General features: G+C 32.7%; 1 protein-coding gene across 4 annotated transcripts in view; it reads left to right on the plus strand.

Annotated features, from left to right (window-relative positions):
- The window catches only part of Dpp10 (dipeptidyl peptidase like 10), a 1,332,172-nt gene that overhangs the window by 887,974 nt on the left and 427,448 nt on the right, over positions 1-16,750 (plus strand). The gene's annotated exons all lie outside the window — the stretch shown is intronic.

A 16,750-nucleotide genomic window follows, 5' to 3' on the forward strand; every position in this document is an offset into this window, starting at 1 on the left:
GTATTTACCTAATCAGTGACTCATTAGTGACATCATTTTGGGATGTATTATTTGGAGATGTTCCATAAACCCAAAGTCTTCCAGGACATGAATATCCAATGAGGGATAATGATTAACCATAGAGTCCTTTGTATGCTTTTATGTTTTGTTATGACTACTCTTATATGAAGTTTTGACTACTAAACCAAGCATGTAAGTAGAATAGCACCCATGGAGAATGATCGCAGTTTGATGCCATTCTATCTTGTGGCAGCTAAAGTAGTTTACATTCAAAGAGCTATGAGGAGGTAATGCTGGCATCTGGAACGAAGGGATTTTGAAGAGGTACATTAAACCACTAAGCACCAATTGTTAATATCAAACAGATTTCAGAGTTTAGTCCTTAATCACTTTGTAATTTCTATCAGCTAACTTCTGTACACTAGTTTCCCAATCTACACATCTTGAGTACAAATAGCTACAATATGAAGTAAAGATGGAGTATTATATTCAAAATACTTAATGTGATTTTATATTTACTTAGCATAAATAATTATTGTAAGAATTTATCTATTAATAGCTGATACACTATTTACTTACTAAACTGATAACTTAAATAATAAATTATAAATACCGCCTCTCCATTTCTCCAAATGGATGTGAAGAAGTACCAGATGAGCTGTTGGAGTGGATATGTGAGGAAGTCACAATGTCTTTACAGTAACAATTTGTGGAAGTAGATCTCAGTGAATTAGATTAGCACAACCTCAGTGCCATCAGTGAAAATGATATGGATCCAGAACTTTGGAGACCTGAGTTCTCCTACTAATTGTATGACTCAGGACAAGTAACTTCTTATGTGTCTATTTCCTCATCTTTTAAATAGTTACTACTGATGCATACTAAGGTTCTTTCTAGGTATAAGTAATTATTATATAATAATTCCTCTTTCTATTGATTCATTTTCCTGTGGTCAAATGGAAAATCAATTCAAGACCTCATATCTTTAGGCTGTCTTAGAATGATTTTTCCCCTGGTAGCCTGGAATTACTAGGAAGATGTAAAGTCAAGAAAACATACTGAAGCCCTAGTCTGTGATGACATTTTAGTTTTATTTGCTATGCTGTGACTAGTTTCCTTTATAGAGAGGTGTTCACTTTGACAACATGGTAATAGAAATGTCAAAAGGTGTTAACCTTACAGTTATACCTTGTTACTCTGTTTTATTATTTTTAGTATTTTTATTTTCAACTTTTATATTTCACATATAAAAATGTGTGCTTTCATTGAAAAAAATGTATCATTGCATTCATGAATAATTTGAAAATCTATATTTTTTCAAAGTATAGGTAGAAATGCTAAACAAAGTGAATTTAATCATGTAGAATATTATTTTCCAGTAATCCTGACACTCAGGAGGCTGTGGCTCAGGAGGTTTCCAAGTTTGAACCCAGACTGAGTAAATTACGGACACCCAGTGTCATTAAAAATATAGCAGAGGGTGTAGGGATGTAACTCAGTGTAAAAGCCCTGGGTTCAATATCTAGTGCCACAATCCATCAATGAATCAATCAACCAATAAACAAATAAGTAAAACAGGAGATTATCTGATTCAGGGTGGTCTATTAGATGTGCAAGCTAGTTTATTATTCAACCATGTTTAATATAGTTTGTTTTTCTTTTCAGTGGCTATGATTTAAATTACAATGTACATAAAATATTTGCATAAAATACATTGTTTAACTTAGGACAGTTTTTCACATTTATCATGTAATGAGTTTTTGACTATTGTCAAACAGCATTTTATGAAGATTTTTCATAGCCTCACTTTCATAGAATCTACCTTCACAATAGTCATACTTTTTGCTAAACTACTTTTTGAAAAACTATTTTTGTTATTTTTATATTTATATTGGATTTTCTTATGTTATGCATGTGTTTCAATGTTTTATGTAAATAAATCAAATTAAAATAATGTATCTCATGCTATTAAGTTAAATTGCTAAAAACTGAACAATATATTGAAGTCTGAATGGACATGGAGTATTCTGACGGTAAGCTGGAAACTCAAGCCCCTCTCTTTCCTGCAGAACCATAACAAGTGGGGATAGAACTCTATCCACGGTCTTTCAGCACTTGAATACACGTTGCTGTTAGTGACTTGTGGAGAAAGGGTAATGCTGAATTCATTACGGATGTATCTATTTTCTTGGCTCTCTGCAACTTTATGCATTCTCAGGCAAAGGGGGAGAGAATTTTGGAGTTTGATTTTTTCTCCCTGAATAGCTTATCGAAGGCAGATCATTTTATCTTCTGGACTGATTAAATGACCCAATGATGAAGTAGGTTAGTCTCCAGATTTGGTCTGCCTGTGTTAGTTTCTAAAAGCAGCAAATGATAAGGTAGGATAAGAGTAGAACTGAAGTTGGTCAGGCCAAGGAAATGAGGACAGTGTGGTAGGGCCATTGTTTTTATTAAATTTCATAAAAGGAGATCCAGAGGTGAGAGACTACAGTATTTTCTAGGGCCCAAAAGAAGTATTTGTTTATTAGTAGCTGATAGTCATAGAGTTTGTTACATAGGAAGGATGGGGATTGGTGGGATGACATATGATTAGGTTGAAAAATTATGAAGAGATTTATTTCTTAGGGTTTCATCAGACAGATAAAGAAATTTGAAATGGATTCTAAAAGCCATAAAAATACAAGTGTTTTATGTGGAAAGTGACATGAGCAGACTTTCATAAAAAATCGGAATTTGAAATGATTACAGCCTTTGTGTCTTAGAACCTCTCAGAACCAGAGGGTAACAGTTGACTCACAGATATCCAAAGAAGTGAAATTATTTGTGTCCATCACATTTTTCTTAAAAATGTCAGTAGAAGGCCTAATGAGATGAGAGTCATTGCTTTTGGGCATACTCTTTTGGTGATGTAGAAATTGTTAAACTTATTTTTTTAATTAAAAAATAATACTGTGGTATAGTGTACAATGCATGATTCAAAGTCATTAGGAAGAAAAGGAAAGGCTCTACTAAATGTTATCCCTCTGTGATATTAATAAAATTGATAAATAAACATTTTGAAAACATTTATTCTATCATGTATAATTTTTTTATCATGTGAATAAAATGGAGAATTAAGGTAAGTATCAAAGTAGCTCATAAGAGATGAAGTCTTTTTTTCTAAATAACAAAACTATATAAGATCAGAGTCTAAATAAAGAGGTTTGTTTGAAATGTAGCCCCATTATTCCCTGCTCATGGTAGCACCATTTTTTTACTCTGCAAGTCAAATAGTCACCTACTTTTCCTATATAATAAAACAGTGTTTAAGAAAGAATAGAATTATCGTTCATAAATATGAAGATTCCTTCATAGTAACAGTGTTAGCCTTTCCTGATAAGAAGAAAATATCAGTGTTACCAAGAGTTGGGGATGGCACAAGAGAGTTAAAGATCAAGATGATAATGTTAATAATGGAAATATAAAAGCACTCTCCCAGTGTATACCTTCCACCTTTCTAGGAACAAAATGCTTATAGTCTCAAACCTACTTTCACATACTAGCTTCTTGACCTCTGTATTAGTTTGCTGGGACTATCATAACAAATCACCACAGACTTAGTGCCTTTGTGACTTAGACCCAGGAACTATTTATGATGTTACTGTCCTAGATTTCATAAAGTTCAAGATCAAAGTGATGGCAGTGTTGATTTCCTCGAAGGCCTCTCTCCTTGGCTTGCAAATGGCTGCTCCCTTGCTTCCTGTCCCTGTGTTGTGTGTACCTGTGACTCTTTCTATGTCCTCCTCTTATAAGGACATGAATCAGATTAGGTTGAGGTGCACCATAATGACCTAATTTTAATTTGAATGTCTCTTTTAAAACTGTATTTCCAAATACAGTTATATTGTGTAGTACTAGGGTTCAGGTTGGTTTCAACACATGAATTTGGGTGGTGGACACAATTTAGTCCATAACAACCCCCATGACACTTTACCACAAACACAAAATACTTTCTTTCTCTCTTTCTTTCTCCCTTTCTTTCTTTCTTTCTTCCTTTCTTTCTCTTTCTTTCTTTCACTTTTTTCTTTATAAACTTTCCCTGTTTTGCCTCATCCAATTATTAAATTGCTTATGCTTTATATGTAAGATCTTTCTTCAGCATACTCATACCTTTTCCCCATTTCCCTATATCCTAACCAGCACCAGCTTAATGACTCACGTCAAGTTTTTTGTATATAAATGTTTATCTTGTAGAGGAAATTTAGTTTGCTGGTACACAAATTTCCACTATATTTTACATTCTTTTACATTGAATTATAAGTATGTCATATATTTCTGTTGTTTCTCCATCTAGACTATAGTTGAGAATGGGAATAACATACGTTATATGCATTTCATGTCTTCAAACTAATTGAATATGTTATATGCAATACTGTTGTATGCACATTGTTTCCTCAAATCACCCTATGTGACTGAATTTCTGGTTTGTGAAATATAGAGCTGTGTGACTCCTTGATTCTACTGATTTTCAGAGCAATAAATTAGCCTTGAAAATTCCTGGTCTTGACATACACTGTATTACTTTATAAACTTCTGCAATTCTTGAGTGTACTGACTACTATCTCTGTGACAAAATACCTGAGAAAGTCAAAGTAAAGGAGGAAAGGTTTATTTTGGCTCATGATTTCAGTCCATTGTCAGCTGGTTTTTGTTCTGGTTTAAGCCTGTGGAAAGGAAGAAATATTGTTGCAGATTGGTGTGGTAGTTTAAAGCTGCTCATGTCATGGCGGCCAAGAAGTGGAAAGAACAGGAAGAGCATGCATTAATGGGCTTCCTCCTCCTCCTGCCTTTCTTCCATCCAGGCTTGCACCATACTGCATGATGCAGCTCACATTCAGGATGTATTTTCTCCCTCAGTTGACTGTACCACATGCCAGTAGTCTCTAGAAGTACTCACAGACATAACCAGAATTATGCTTTACTAATTTCCTAGGTATTTCTCAATCCAATTGTCAAGTTGACATCTGAGGTTAACCATCTAGTTTTTGAGCCCTGGGTGAAGGTTTGCATATCTATTACCTCACGGTTTGTCAGGCTTGATTTTACTCATGTTAATGATTAATGTTCTTATCATATTTCTAATTTCCTAATTGCCATTTAAAGAAGTAATCTTATCTAATAAAGAAATTATTTTTTCCTTGAATTTTTTTGAAGCATCTGTCCAGTTTGTGATAGTCCTGAAAGGCACACTCTGTAGCACTGTGTTACTTGGAGGGTGAAAGATTCATATTGATCTTATAATCACCAATGTTTTTGTTTTACCAAACTAATCTAATAATGTTTAGAAATCAGTTGCTACCTGAGCTAAGTACCCAGTAATTCCAGCTAGCTCTCTCACAGAAATCATGTGGTCTGGCTCCTTCATCTTGGGATAAAACTTCAGATATTAGAATGGGGTAAAAGATCTTGCTAGTTATTCCTTCTGTATTTTTTATTCTTTGTTGTTGCATAGTCACTTAAAAAGTGAAAAACAACACCCAATGTCAGTATCTCCCACTGCTTTAGCTTTTACTGTCCCAACATATGTCCTAAGTTTAAAAAGCTATAAAAGGTTGCTGCTTCCAGAGTCATTACCTTAGGTTGCTGCAGTCAGTCATCCATAGAGGTCAGAGCCGTATCAGTTTTTTTCCATCCTCCTGGTGCAGTCTCTGGCCATTGTGTTCATTTATCACTGAAGAAAAAATGAACAGGGAAACTACCAATTGAACTCCAAAGTTAAACTGCAGTGAGAGAAAACTCTTACCACTTTATTTAAGGAAAAATACCACAGTCAGGTTGCATAAACAATGAAACTGTAGGATATTAACAAATCAAATGGCAGTATCAATCAAAAGTAAGTTAATTAGTCTCAACATATTGTGTTCACAAAAATGATATGAATAATTTGTAGAATTACTTAGGTAATTTAAGGATAAAATTTGCACTTTCTCCAGATAATTGATCATTTATACTTAGGTCATAGTTAGGAAAGCCAATTAGATGATTTCTGCAGAATGTTGCATATTTATCTTGAAAGAATGGAAGTAAAAGAAAAGTGTAAGTTGTTTATGCTTGAGTTACATACTGGGTTATGTAACCTTGAAATATCTTTTATTAGACTAAGAATATCATGTTAGTAAGCTCACTGTGAACAAATATACTGAAAATATAAGCTTTTATCATTACTTGTATCTCACTGTTTAGTTTCCACACTTGTTTAATTTTATCTTAAACATATACATGGCTAATTTAATTTGCATTTTAGGTCATTACAAAAAGATATATATTTTATATTATATGTAATATATTATATATTTTATATTATATGTAATATATAATATATTTTATATTATATGTAATATATTATATATTATATATAATTATAAACATATACCAGTCTTCTAGTATTTAGTAAAATTGTTATAGTTGTGTTAAATGTATACAAGTTACAAAACCTGGGTTTGAAAGCAAGCATCAAAGGATACTTATGAAAACTATATGCAAGTGGTTTTACTAAGTATAAGTTGAAGCGCAACATGTTTTTCGCCAGAAAAGGGAATGATGTGGCAATTTTTACTCATACTCAATTGCCACTTTAATTTCTGACTAGTGCTCGCCCAGGAATTCTTCCTGTGCTTGTGGCCATAAAATGATGACTATTCAAATAGTCATTGCAGGACATATTCATGAACTTGAATTTAAGAACTTTTGGTTTTAAGTTGCTTTTCATTGCATTTCTTTGTGTTTTTTCATTATATGTGATTCCCCTTCCCTTTTTTGTCCTCGGGTTTCTCGCTGCTTTAGAAAGCAGTGCTTAAGAAATTGGAGTATGTCTTTCCATATAAGTGTGTGATAAAATTTATTACAATTTATGTGATTTATTAAACTGAGTTGCCCCTGAAGAAAATGCATTATTGAGCAGTTAAAAAGTTCATGACATGTCCCTAACATACTGAGAGTGCCTTGGAGAAGCTCATTCATCCAGTAATTATGTGTTTAACAAAATTACTCAAAATGAATCTCTTTTATGGGTTTTTAAATTATTGTTCTTACTTAAGACATTATATGTGTGTGTGTATATATATATATATATATATATGCCATAAATAACAGACATTTTTCATATAGGGTCATGATTTGCTTTTGAATGCAAGTTGTCACCGCCTTTTCTTTGTGAGTATGTAATAAAATAATTTGTTGCTATCATGAAAAGTCCTCAATAGACTGTGACTTCCTAGAATATATTAAATGTAGTGTACATATTTATATTTCCATTTTGAGACTTAAAGGAACATACACCATAGAAAACTCTTATTGTCCATGTCAGGCTATGGCCTTACATAATTTATTATAGAATAAAGATCTTAAATTTTGACTTACCCAAGTTTTCAGCCAGATTTGTTCAAGAAAAGGGTTCTATTAAAAAGAATTCTGTTTCCCATATCATTTGGAATAGGAAGCCTCCTTTTCACATAAAACTTTGATATATATATATATTTTATATATATATATAAAATCAGTGAGAACTTCCTCAATAACCTAGTGTAATTTTCCCTATGACTGTTGTCTTGTAGAAAACATAAGTCACTAAAAGCTGTAGGTATCTTTCCTCTTAGCAATAATTTACACATACATTTGTTTTGTTGCTTAAGAATTACTTGGTCCATATATTTGGAGGCAGTGCCCATGACCTATCTCTTTGCAGTTGGAACCATTGCTCACCTGATTGCAGTGGCTGCTACTGCTACTACTACTACTACTACCTACTACTAGCACTACTGGTATTATTATCTCTAATAATTGCTATACTTTATTGAGTGTACACATTGTGACTAATGATGCAGAAAAATAAGATTGTATCCAGTGATTTCAAATAACATGCACAAAAATTTATTGAAAGTATAATTCTTTATTCAATAATCTGCATATGCAATAGCAAAACATGCAATGATTATATTAAAAACTACTATGCAGGTTCTTAATGATGGGGCATTTATAATGCAAATAGAATGCATTACTTAATTTTTTATAACTTATTATTTATTTTAACTATTTGAATAATTTTAAAATAATATTCTGCTTTTCTAGCTATTTTATCTGCACCCCATGGAATCTTAAAATTTAATAGGTCAAGAAATATTTTTAGCTAATTTGTTAAAGAAAATTTTTGCCTTAGATTTGGCCCACACACTGTTAACTACAGTTTAATTCATTTTTTAATCTGTTGTTTGCAGTTTATTAGTTTACATGTTTAATGATCTGGGTAAATATAATCTTATCATAAGTAAAAATGTAACTTGATGCCAAGAAAGAAAAGTTTCATTTTTCTACCCAAATCCTAGATTAAAATTCTCAGAGGATTCTCTTGACTGGGTGAATTTACCAGATCATTTACAAATGGAAAGTACAACCAATCAAATGTGTTTGAGGTTAAATCAGTTAAGAAAATAGAAGGGATTTGGGTTTTTTCCAATTAATATATGAAGGACATCTAATATTGGGAAAATGTTGTCAGAGACAATATTTGGGAATGCTGGATACCAACCAAAAGACAAGAAGTTAGTGAGAAACTACTTTTAAAATAAATGCAAAACCTGCATGTTAGAAAAGTGCATACCCACACAGCTGTCTTCCCAGAGTGACTCCCATCTGCACCCTTCATCCTAACAGGACTGGCAAAGGCAATTGCTTTAACCCTCACAGTGAAAATCAAATTGTAAGTTGTTTTTCTTTTTTTGTTTGTTGTTCATTTGTTTTGAGGTGGGAAGATTGGCACAGTTGACACAGTTCGTGGTAGTAATTGAAAATCAATGGGTTTTCAAAGAAAAAGGAGAACCTAGATGGAGGCAAGTGGAGAAAATTCACCTTTAATAGGTCAAGGTTGTGGTATTGGTTCAGGTATAAAATGGATGAACTAGAAATTTGATTGATTGATTCCATAAGAGAGAGAGCTATGAAAGGGCTGAAGCTCTCCACATATTGTTGGCTAATAGGAAACTGCGTACATCTGTTATGGAGATGTCAGAAGGATTCAAGAAGTGGAAGAGCTGAGGAAGACTGGAGAATGAACTGAAACTTTAAATATGTTCTCCAAACCACTCACCAATCAATCGAGGAGCAGATGCACCTTTGAGAAACAAAGATTTTCAACAGTCCCTCTGTCCAAATAATTAACTGAGCAATGGAGTATAATGAAGACATAGGAGCATTTCAAGAAAATTAGGCAATAATAATAAGAACAAAACTAATCAAAGAATAATTGACTGTATGTCTCACAGAAGATAGATGGCATAATAAGTTTTAAAAAGTTATTTTTTTAATTCCACAGAAATGTAAAATGCATTCCAGTGTTGGAACTACATAGTTTCTAAAATGTTTTTTTATAAAAAATTATGGGACACCCAAAGAAACATAAAAGTATGATCAATACGCAAACCCATTATTGCGTCAATAGAAATTGACTCTACTTAGTGTCAAGTGTGGGATTTAGCAAAAAAAGAAAAGAAATCCAGACCCTCTATTACGAATATTTATTGAGTGGTAAAGGAAAATATGTTCAAACATTAAAGGAAACAACAACACTAATTTACCAAATGGGGAAACTAGATAGCAAAATTATGTTGCAATAACTAAAATCAAAATTTTATATTTATCAGTGAAATGGCCTTTTCAAATTCTGACTCAGTAGATCTGAAGTTGCAGAAATATTTAGGAACTTGGAGACAAATAAGTAGAAATAATTCAATCTAAAGTGGGAAGGAGGCCAGGAATTTAGCTCCGCGGTACCGCCACCTGCTTCACAAATGCAGGGTCTCGAGTTCGATCCCTGGTACCAAAAAATAAATAAATGAATAAAGTGGGATGGAGAAAAATGGAGACACAGAGTCATGTAAGGAAATAAACATTCCAACATAGTCCTACTTAGAATGGGAGTTACAGTGAAAAAGAAGAAAAAGTTCCCAATTAAGTAATCTGCAAATCCAAAATGCTCAATAAATACTGTGTATGATAAAACAAGAACCAGAACACATTGTAATCAAATTGTTGAAAGATAAAAGGAAAAAGAAAATATTGAGACCAGTAAGAGTAACACAACTGCTCACATTCCATGATGGTTCCTGAGGTAGGAGTGAAGAGCATTGTAAAGGATAAATATGTCAAAAATATGAAAAGTTAAGTATTTGTATATGTATTATGTTATAAAAAGGTAATTTTAGGTAATTATGTAATATTACATGGATTTTTGAAATCATACCATATATATATATATATATATATATATATATATATAATTTTCCTCTTTTCTTATCAACAGTAGTACAAAAATAGGGAAACTGAAAGTGTAAAATCTCTCCACTGTGGGCAAATTAAATCAACATTAACATTAAATAGATTATGATAAATTAAAGGCACTGTTTTTTTATACTTATATTCAGAGAGACAGAGACTGAGACAGGGAGACAGGAAAGACATATGGATAGATCCATCTCTCTACCTTACCATATGGACCGGCAGTCAGTCACATGTACACCCATAGTCAAAACAGATGACATGGTAAATAAAGTATTTATTTAACACAAAAGGAGGTAGTATGTGATGATCAGAGGAACAAAAACTTCATGTCATATACAGGGAAAAATGGCAAAATGACAGACATAAATTGAACTATTTCAGTATTTACCCTATGTGAATAGGCTAAGAACTCTGTTGAAAAAAACAGAAGTTCTCAGACTGGATAAAAAAGAAAAATCTGACTCTGTTCTGTTTCCAAGAAATAAAACTCACATTAAAATAAGAGATAAAAGTAGGTTTTAAGTGAGTGGAGTTAAAAATCTATACCATGTAATCAATAAACATTAAGAAACCTAGCATGGCTATAAGTAAAATCAGACCAAAATATGTCCTAAAAAGGAGTATTATTAGTTATAAAAGGAATCTTTTAATGGAAATAAAGTAAATAATCAAGAAAATATAACAATTATAAATATACCCAACAGAGGTTTAAAAGAAATAAAGCAATATCCGATAGAATTAAAGATATTTCAATAATTAAGATTTTGCTTATCTCTCAAATATAAATAGAACAAGAGCAGACTAAATAGGTAATGATACAGAAAACTTGAAAAATACCTTAAATCAACTGGGTCTAATTTAGATGTGTATAATAATCCACTTAATAGCTTCAGAATACACAGTCATTTTACACATAATTGAAACTCTCAAGGAAACTTACTGTTATGATATTTCAAGTACTAATACAAAGTCTTAATATATTACAAGAACTAAATTATATGAATTGTCTTCTCTGGCTCCAACAGAATTATCTATTCGGAATCAAAAACAAATGAATATTTGGGACATGTTTAAGTTTCAAAACTAACCATAAAATTCTAAGCCCAATATCAAAGAAAGTCTTATGAAGTAAATTAGAAAAACATGGATAAGAATAAAAATTAAAATATGAAATAACAAAATTTATGGAATGTAGCTAACCTGATGTCTACAAGTAGATAGCTTTGAACAGTGATATTAGAAAAGAAAAAAAATTGTCATTAAGATTCTACTTTAAAAAACAAAAAGTCACAAAAAATAAATTTAAAATAATTTTAATTACAGTATATAAATACTGCATGTCTCAGTGAAATGAAAAGGGAGTAAAAAATATAAAAAAATCATTAACTGTAATTTGTTATTTTTTGATGAACAACAAAGAAAGAGAGAAAGAAGGAAAAAAGGAAAGCCTTTAAAATAGACTAAAGAATAAAGGGCAAATAAATTACCAAAAATTCCAGTGAAAAAGAGATGTCATTATATACGTCGCAGAAATGTTCATCTACAAGGAATATTACAATCACTTTATTCCAGAAATTGTTGGAACCTAGATGAAATGAAAAAACTTTGTGAAAATCATGTTACCAAATATAACCTATATCAAGTAAGGAAACTGAATTATTAGAAGACAAAACTTTAAAGTGAAGTATATACCATCAATTCAATAAAGGTCATATATGAACAGCAGTTGAAAACATAAAAATTTACTTGACATCCTTAGTTTTCAGGGAGATACAAATGTTTACCCATTTCAAAACCAACTAAACATCTAAGAATATCTGGAATAAGCTGACTGACAATAAGAGTTGTTGAGGATATGGAGAGGCTGAAACCCTGTTATTGGGAATGAGAACTAATAATAGACATTTAGAAAACAGGTTAAAATTTCTTCAAATGTTAAATTTTTCTTAGCACATAACCCATTGCCAATTTATCCTAGCACATATCCACTCCTAAATATCTACCCACCAAATATAAATGCCCATACAAACACTTGTATACAAATGTCAATGCATCATTATTTGTAATAGCTCCAAACTGGAAACCAAATGCATACCATCTAGTAAGTAGTTACACTAACTAGGTTATAGTGGAATACTATTAATGATATGAAATTAACTCAATATGCAACAACATTAGTGAACTCAGAAATATTATGTTAAGTGAAAAAACCCAGATTTAAGCCTATATATTGCATGATTTAATCCATACTAAATTTCTTTATTAGGAAAATATATTGAAACAGAAAATAATCAATGTTTACCTGCAGCTATGAGACTGCAAATTGATGCAGGAAAGGTTTTATAGTGATGAACATGTATTAAAACTGGGTTGTTAGCACTACAAATTTACTAAAACATTTCAAACTCTATAATTAAAGTTAGTTTTATATTATTTAAATTTTAATTCTAAAACTGTTAAAATTTGTCAATATTCCTTTAGGATTTGGGCATGTTTGTTATTCTTTAGTTTTCAGTGGATTAGTAAGTTGTAACTGATCACTTCTTTTACAAACAAGCATTTTTTATATCTTGTTAACTTGTTTCAGTTGTGTGTCATTTTTCCATTAGAATACTATGGAAAATTAATTGAAATGTTGACTATTTTTCCAAGTATCCCAACAGTTTATTTCAAGTTATGAAAAACCTGAAAATAGTAATTCTATTTACATCACATATAACAATCTGTACCTCTAATATTATTTTATGAAATATTTAACTGTACTAAATGTTAAAAGTACATGGAATAGCCAAGCATGGTGGTGTATCCCTGTAATCCCAGCACTTGCGAGGGTGAAGCAGTAGGATCCTTGTGTGTTCAAGGCTAGCCTTGACTAGGTAACAAAATCCCGTCTCAAAAAAAAGTACATGGAGCGCAATACAGTGGTATGATGCAGAGGTTTAAAACTTTAATTTGTTTTACAATTTTGAGAAAGATGGCTGGATTTGTGTTTGTGTGAGGAAGATGGCTGTGGTCGTGTTTGTCGTCCTATGCAGTTTGCAAACAGAAGCAAAATTTTGCTGAACACTTTTCTTTGCAAACAGAAGTGTTTGTGTACTGAGGTATTACTGTACCTACAATCAGCTTTTAAATTAGTACTTGGGATAATACGTCAACGCATTGGCTGGCCCCTAACCAACTCTGCACCTATGGATTTCCAACCCTTCCCTTGTCCACATGGCCACCTCAAACTGGCTCTGCATTTTATTTCCCTTCAGCATGGGGCAGCACAGATGCTGATCAAATGACTAACCTGATCATGAATGAGACCAACACCTGGTGAGAGAATGTAAACATGGAGGATCACCAGAGTCAAGGTGAAATTATAGAACTGGCCAGCAGAGAGAGTCCCAAGAAAAGCCTTTGGCTACTGTAAACTACAAAAGCAGTGTAGGGTTTATTCTGAAAGTGACTCCTTCAAGCAAGCTAGATTTGGAGAAGACAAGTGCAGCTCTGGGCTTATTACCAGAGAGTGTTTAATTGGCACCATTTCAAGTAGGGGTTGAATGTTTAAGACCAAGCCACAGAACAACTACAAAACAACTCCACTTCAGAGTTTCCAGTGTTATAATCCCAGGAGACACAGACATGGGAGATAGTCCCGGAGGCTCAGAGAGAGTGAGGGCTAGACATGAATCCTCTGAGAAGTGTAAGCTCAGGCCAGGAAGGACAGGGTCCCTGCTCTCCTTAATGAGAAACAAGAGTTTGACAAGCATGGCTTTCAAAGACAACTGGATCTGAAAATATTGGCATTTAAGTCCAATAGTCTCTTCGAAGCCCCATACTGATCCCTATGTGCAGCAGAGGCTAGTGGTCTTTATGCTTTCCCCAGCCACCAGTGTGAGTAAAGACACTCTGGCTTGGATAGTTGCCATGGTCTGGGATGTATGGGTAGAGTGCCCCCTACTGGGGGTTGGAGAGGTGGCTCAAACAGCCACAAGCCATGAGATAATTGTGACTTGCTGGATCCCAAAACAGCCAATTACTGGAAATGCACAACTTATTCAAAAATACAGAGGGAGTTTTTTCAACTCATTTTGTTTTTCTTTTCCTTCACTGGTTATTTGGGAAGGAATTTTGGGATTTTTTAAAATCTTTTTTTCTTTGATTTTCTTCTTTCTCCCTTTAATTTGTTTTTCCTTATTTTTCTTTTTTCTTTATATTTTGTTGTCTATGTTTTTTCATCTTTTCATGATTGTTAATTGGTTTACTTATCTTATAGTATGAATTTCCTTTTACTCCTCCACAGAATTCTTTATCTCATTTTTCTCTCCTCCTTATCTTCCATTAATTAATTTTTCAAATTTCACTTCTTTCATACTCTAGTTCCCCACCTTCTCTAACTTTACTTGTTTAACCATTAAACTTTATGAATCTTTAGATAGTTAGCTATATAGTACTGCTGTCAAATACTGTTCTTCTGTTTGTGAAGCTCTAGTTGTTGAACGTAGTATATATTTACCTCAGGTCAATATTTGGTTTGGCTTAGTGTTTATATTATAATTTTAGATCTCTTTTTATGGCTAAGGTTGGTGCTTATTGGTTCTTAGGGCATATCGATATTCCAGTTTGTCTTTGATGCTGTTATTGTTGCTGATTTTATTGCTATTTCCAAAGCTATTGCCAAAGTGGCATAGTTGTTGCTATTAATTGATTTTCTCTGTATGACAATATCTAGATTGACTTTGTGTCATTGCCAATACTTTGGCCCTTTCCTGAAGAACTGGGTGCTGGGCCAAATACACTGTAGCCTCATGGAGGCAGTGTGATATTGAGACAGAGGCAAAAGCCTATAGGGAGCAATACCCAGAGTGCATCACTGAAAAGCAGACGCTACCTAAAAAAACTCCCTACTGTCTTTTTATTTTTTTAAATTTTTTAATTTTTGTATATCCTTTTATTGGTACATTTTAGGTGTACAATATAATGACATTCATCATTGGAAATTTGCACCTTTGCATACTCTCTTGGTTTTTATTTTTCTCCCTTCCCCTGCCCTCCCTTCAACCCCTCCATCCCTCCTATTTACAAAGACTTTGTTTCCATTCTTTCATTTTCTCATATTAATTCCATTCCCTTCTTCCCTTTCCCCTACCCCTCCCATTTACCCCTCTCCTTTTCCCCTTTTCTTCCTATTTCACATTATCTATTATACCTTTTAGTCTTTATTTACACTTTCAGTTTCTCACACTAGAGAAACTATTTAGTGTCCTGTTTATTTCACTTAAGAGTATCACCTCAATGTGCATCCATTTAGCTGAAAATGTCTCTGATTTCTCATTTTTAATGTCTGAGTAGTACTGCATTTTATAAAAGAACCACATTTTCTTGATCCAGTCTCCAGTTGATGGGCAATTGGGCTGTTTCCAAGTTTTAGCTGTTACAAACTTAGCTGGAATGAACATGGGTGCACATATATCACTGTGGTATGATTCTTTTAAAGCTCCCTACTATCAACCAAGTTTTCCACTATAACCAATGCACAAACTTGAGGCATCCCCCCAAAAAAAATAGAAGCATGAGAAGACAAGGCAACAAAATAAATACAAAAACTTCTAAATCCACCAAAGCTGCTACATGGGGTATGAAGGGGGAGGAAAGCAAAAGCTACACATCCAGATTATTAAAATAATAACAGAGAAAATATAAAAAGAGTTCAATTAAGTGCTTGACAAGATCAAAGAAGATATAATTAAACAGATAATAGACTTAATAAGCAAAACTATCAGCAAGTTTATAAGACGACACTAACACAACTAGTTGATCTAAATAAAATGATACAAAGTAAGAATGACCAGTTTAGCAAAGATTTAACATCCATGAAAAGGTTCCAGAAAGAAAATCCAGAGATTAAAAATTCTATTGAAAATATGGACAATAACAGTGACCAATATGGGGATAGAGTGTCAAAACTATAAGAAAGGGCCAATATTGGTGACCAAATATTTAGAGATACCTTGAAAACAAGAGTAAATGCAAAAAGGGTTCAATAGCTACTAGATAACTCAAAGAATAATCTGAAATTAATTAAAAGTAGTGAAAAATCAGAGGACAGCACAAAGGATATAAAGAACCTTTTTAACAGAAGTATTAGAAGAAAACTTTCAAAATATTGGGAAAGAATTTAACATAAAGATAAATGAGGAATACAGAACCACAAATGACCATGATCATAAAAGAACCTTCCTATGACAAATAATAATGAAAATTATAGAAGTCCAACATAAGGACTAAATTTTAAATGCTGTTAGAGAAAAGCAAAGAATTACTTATAACATTAAACCAATTAGAATTACAAGAGGCTTCTCAATACTTAACAGCCAGAAGAGCTAGTAGTGAAATGTTTCAAACCTTATAAGAAAACAATTACCAACCCAGATATGTCCTGCAAAAATAT

This window comes from Heterocephalus glaber, unplaced genomic scaffold (genome assembly GCF_053883595.1).
Source record: "Heterocephalus glaber isolate CG9 unplaced genomic scaffold, H.glaber_assembly_v1.0 deba00000347, whole genome shotgun sequence".
Taxonomy (NCBI): Eukaryota; Metazoa; Chordata; class Mammalia; order Rodentia; family Bathyergidae; genus Heterocephalus; species Heterocephalus glaber.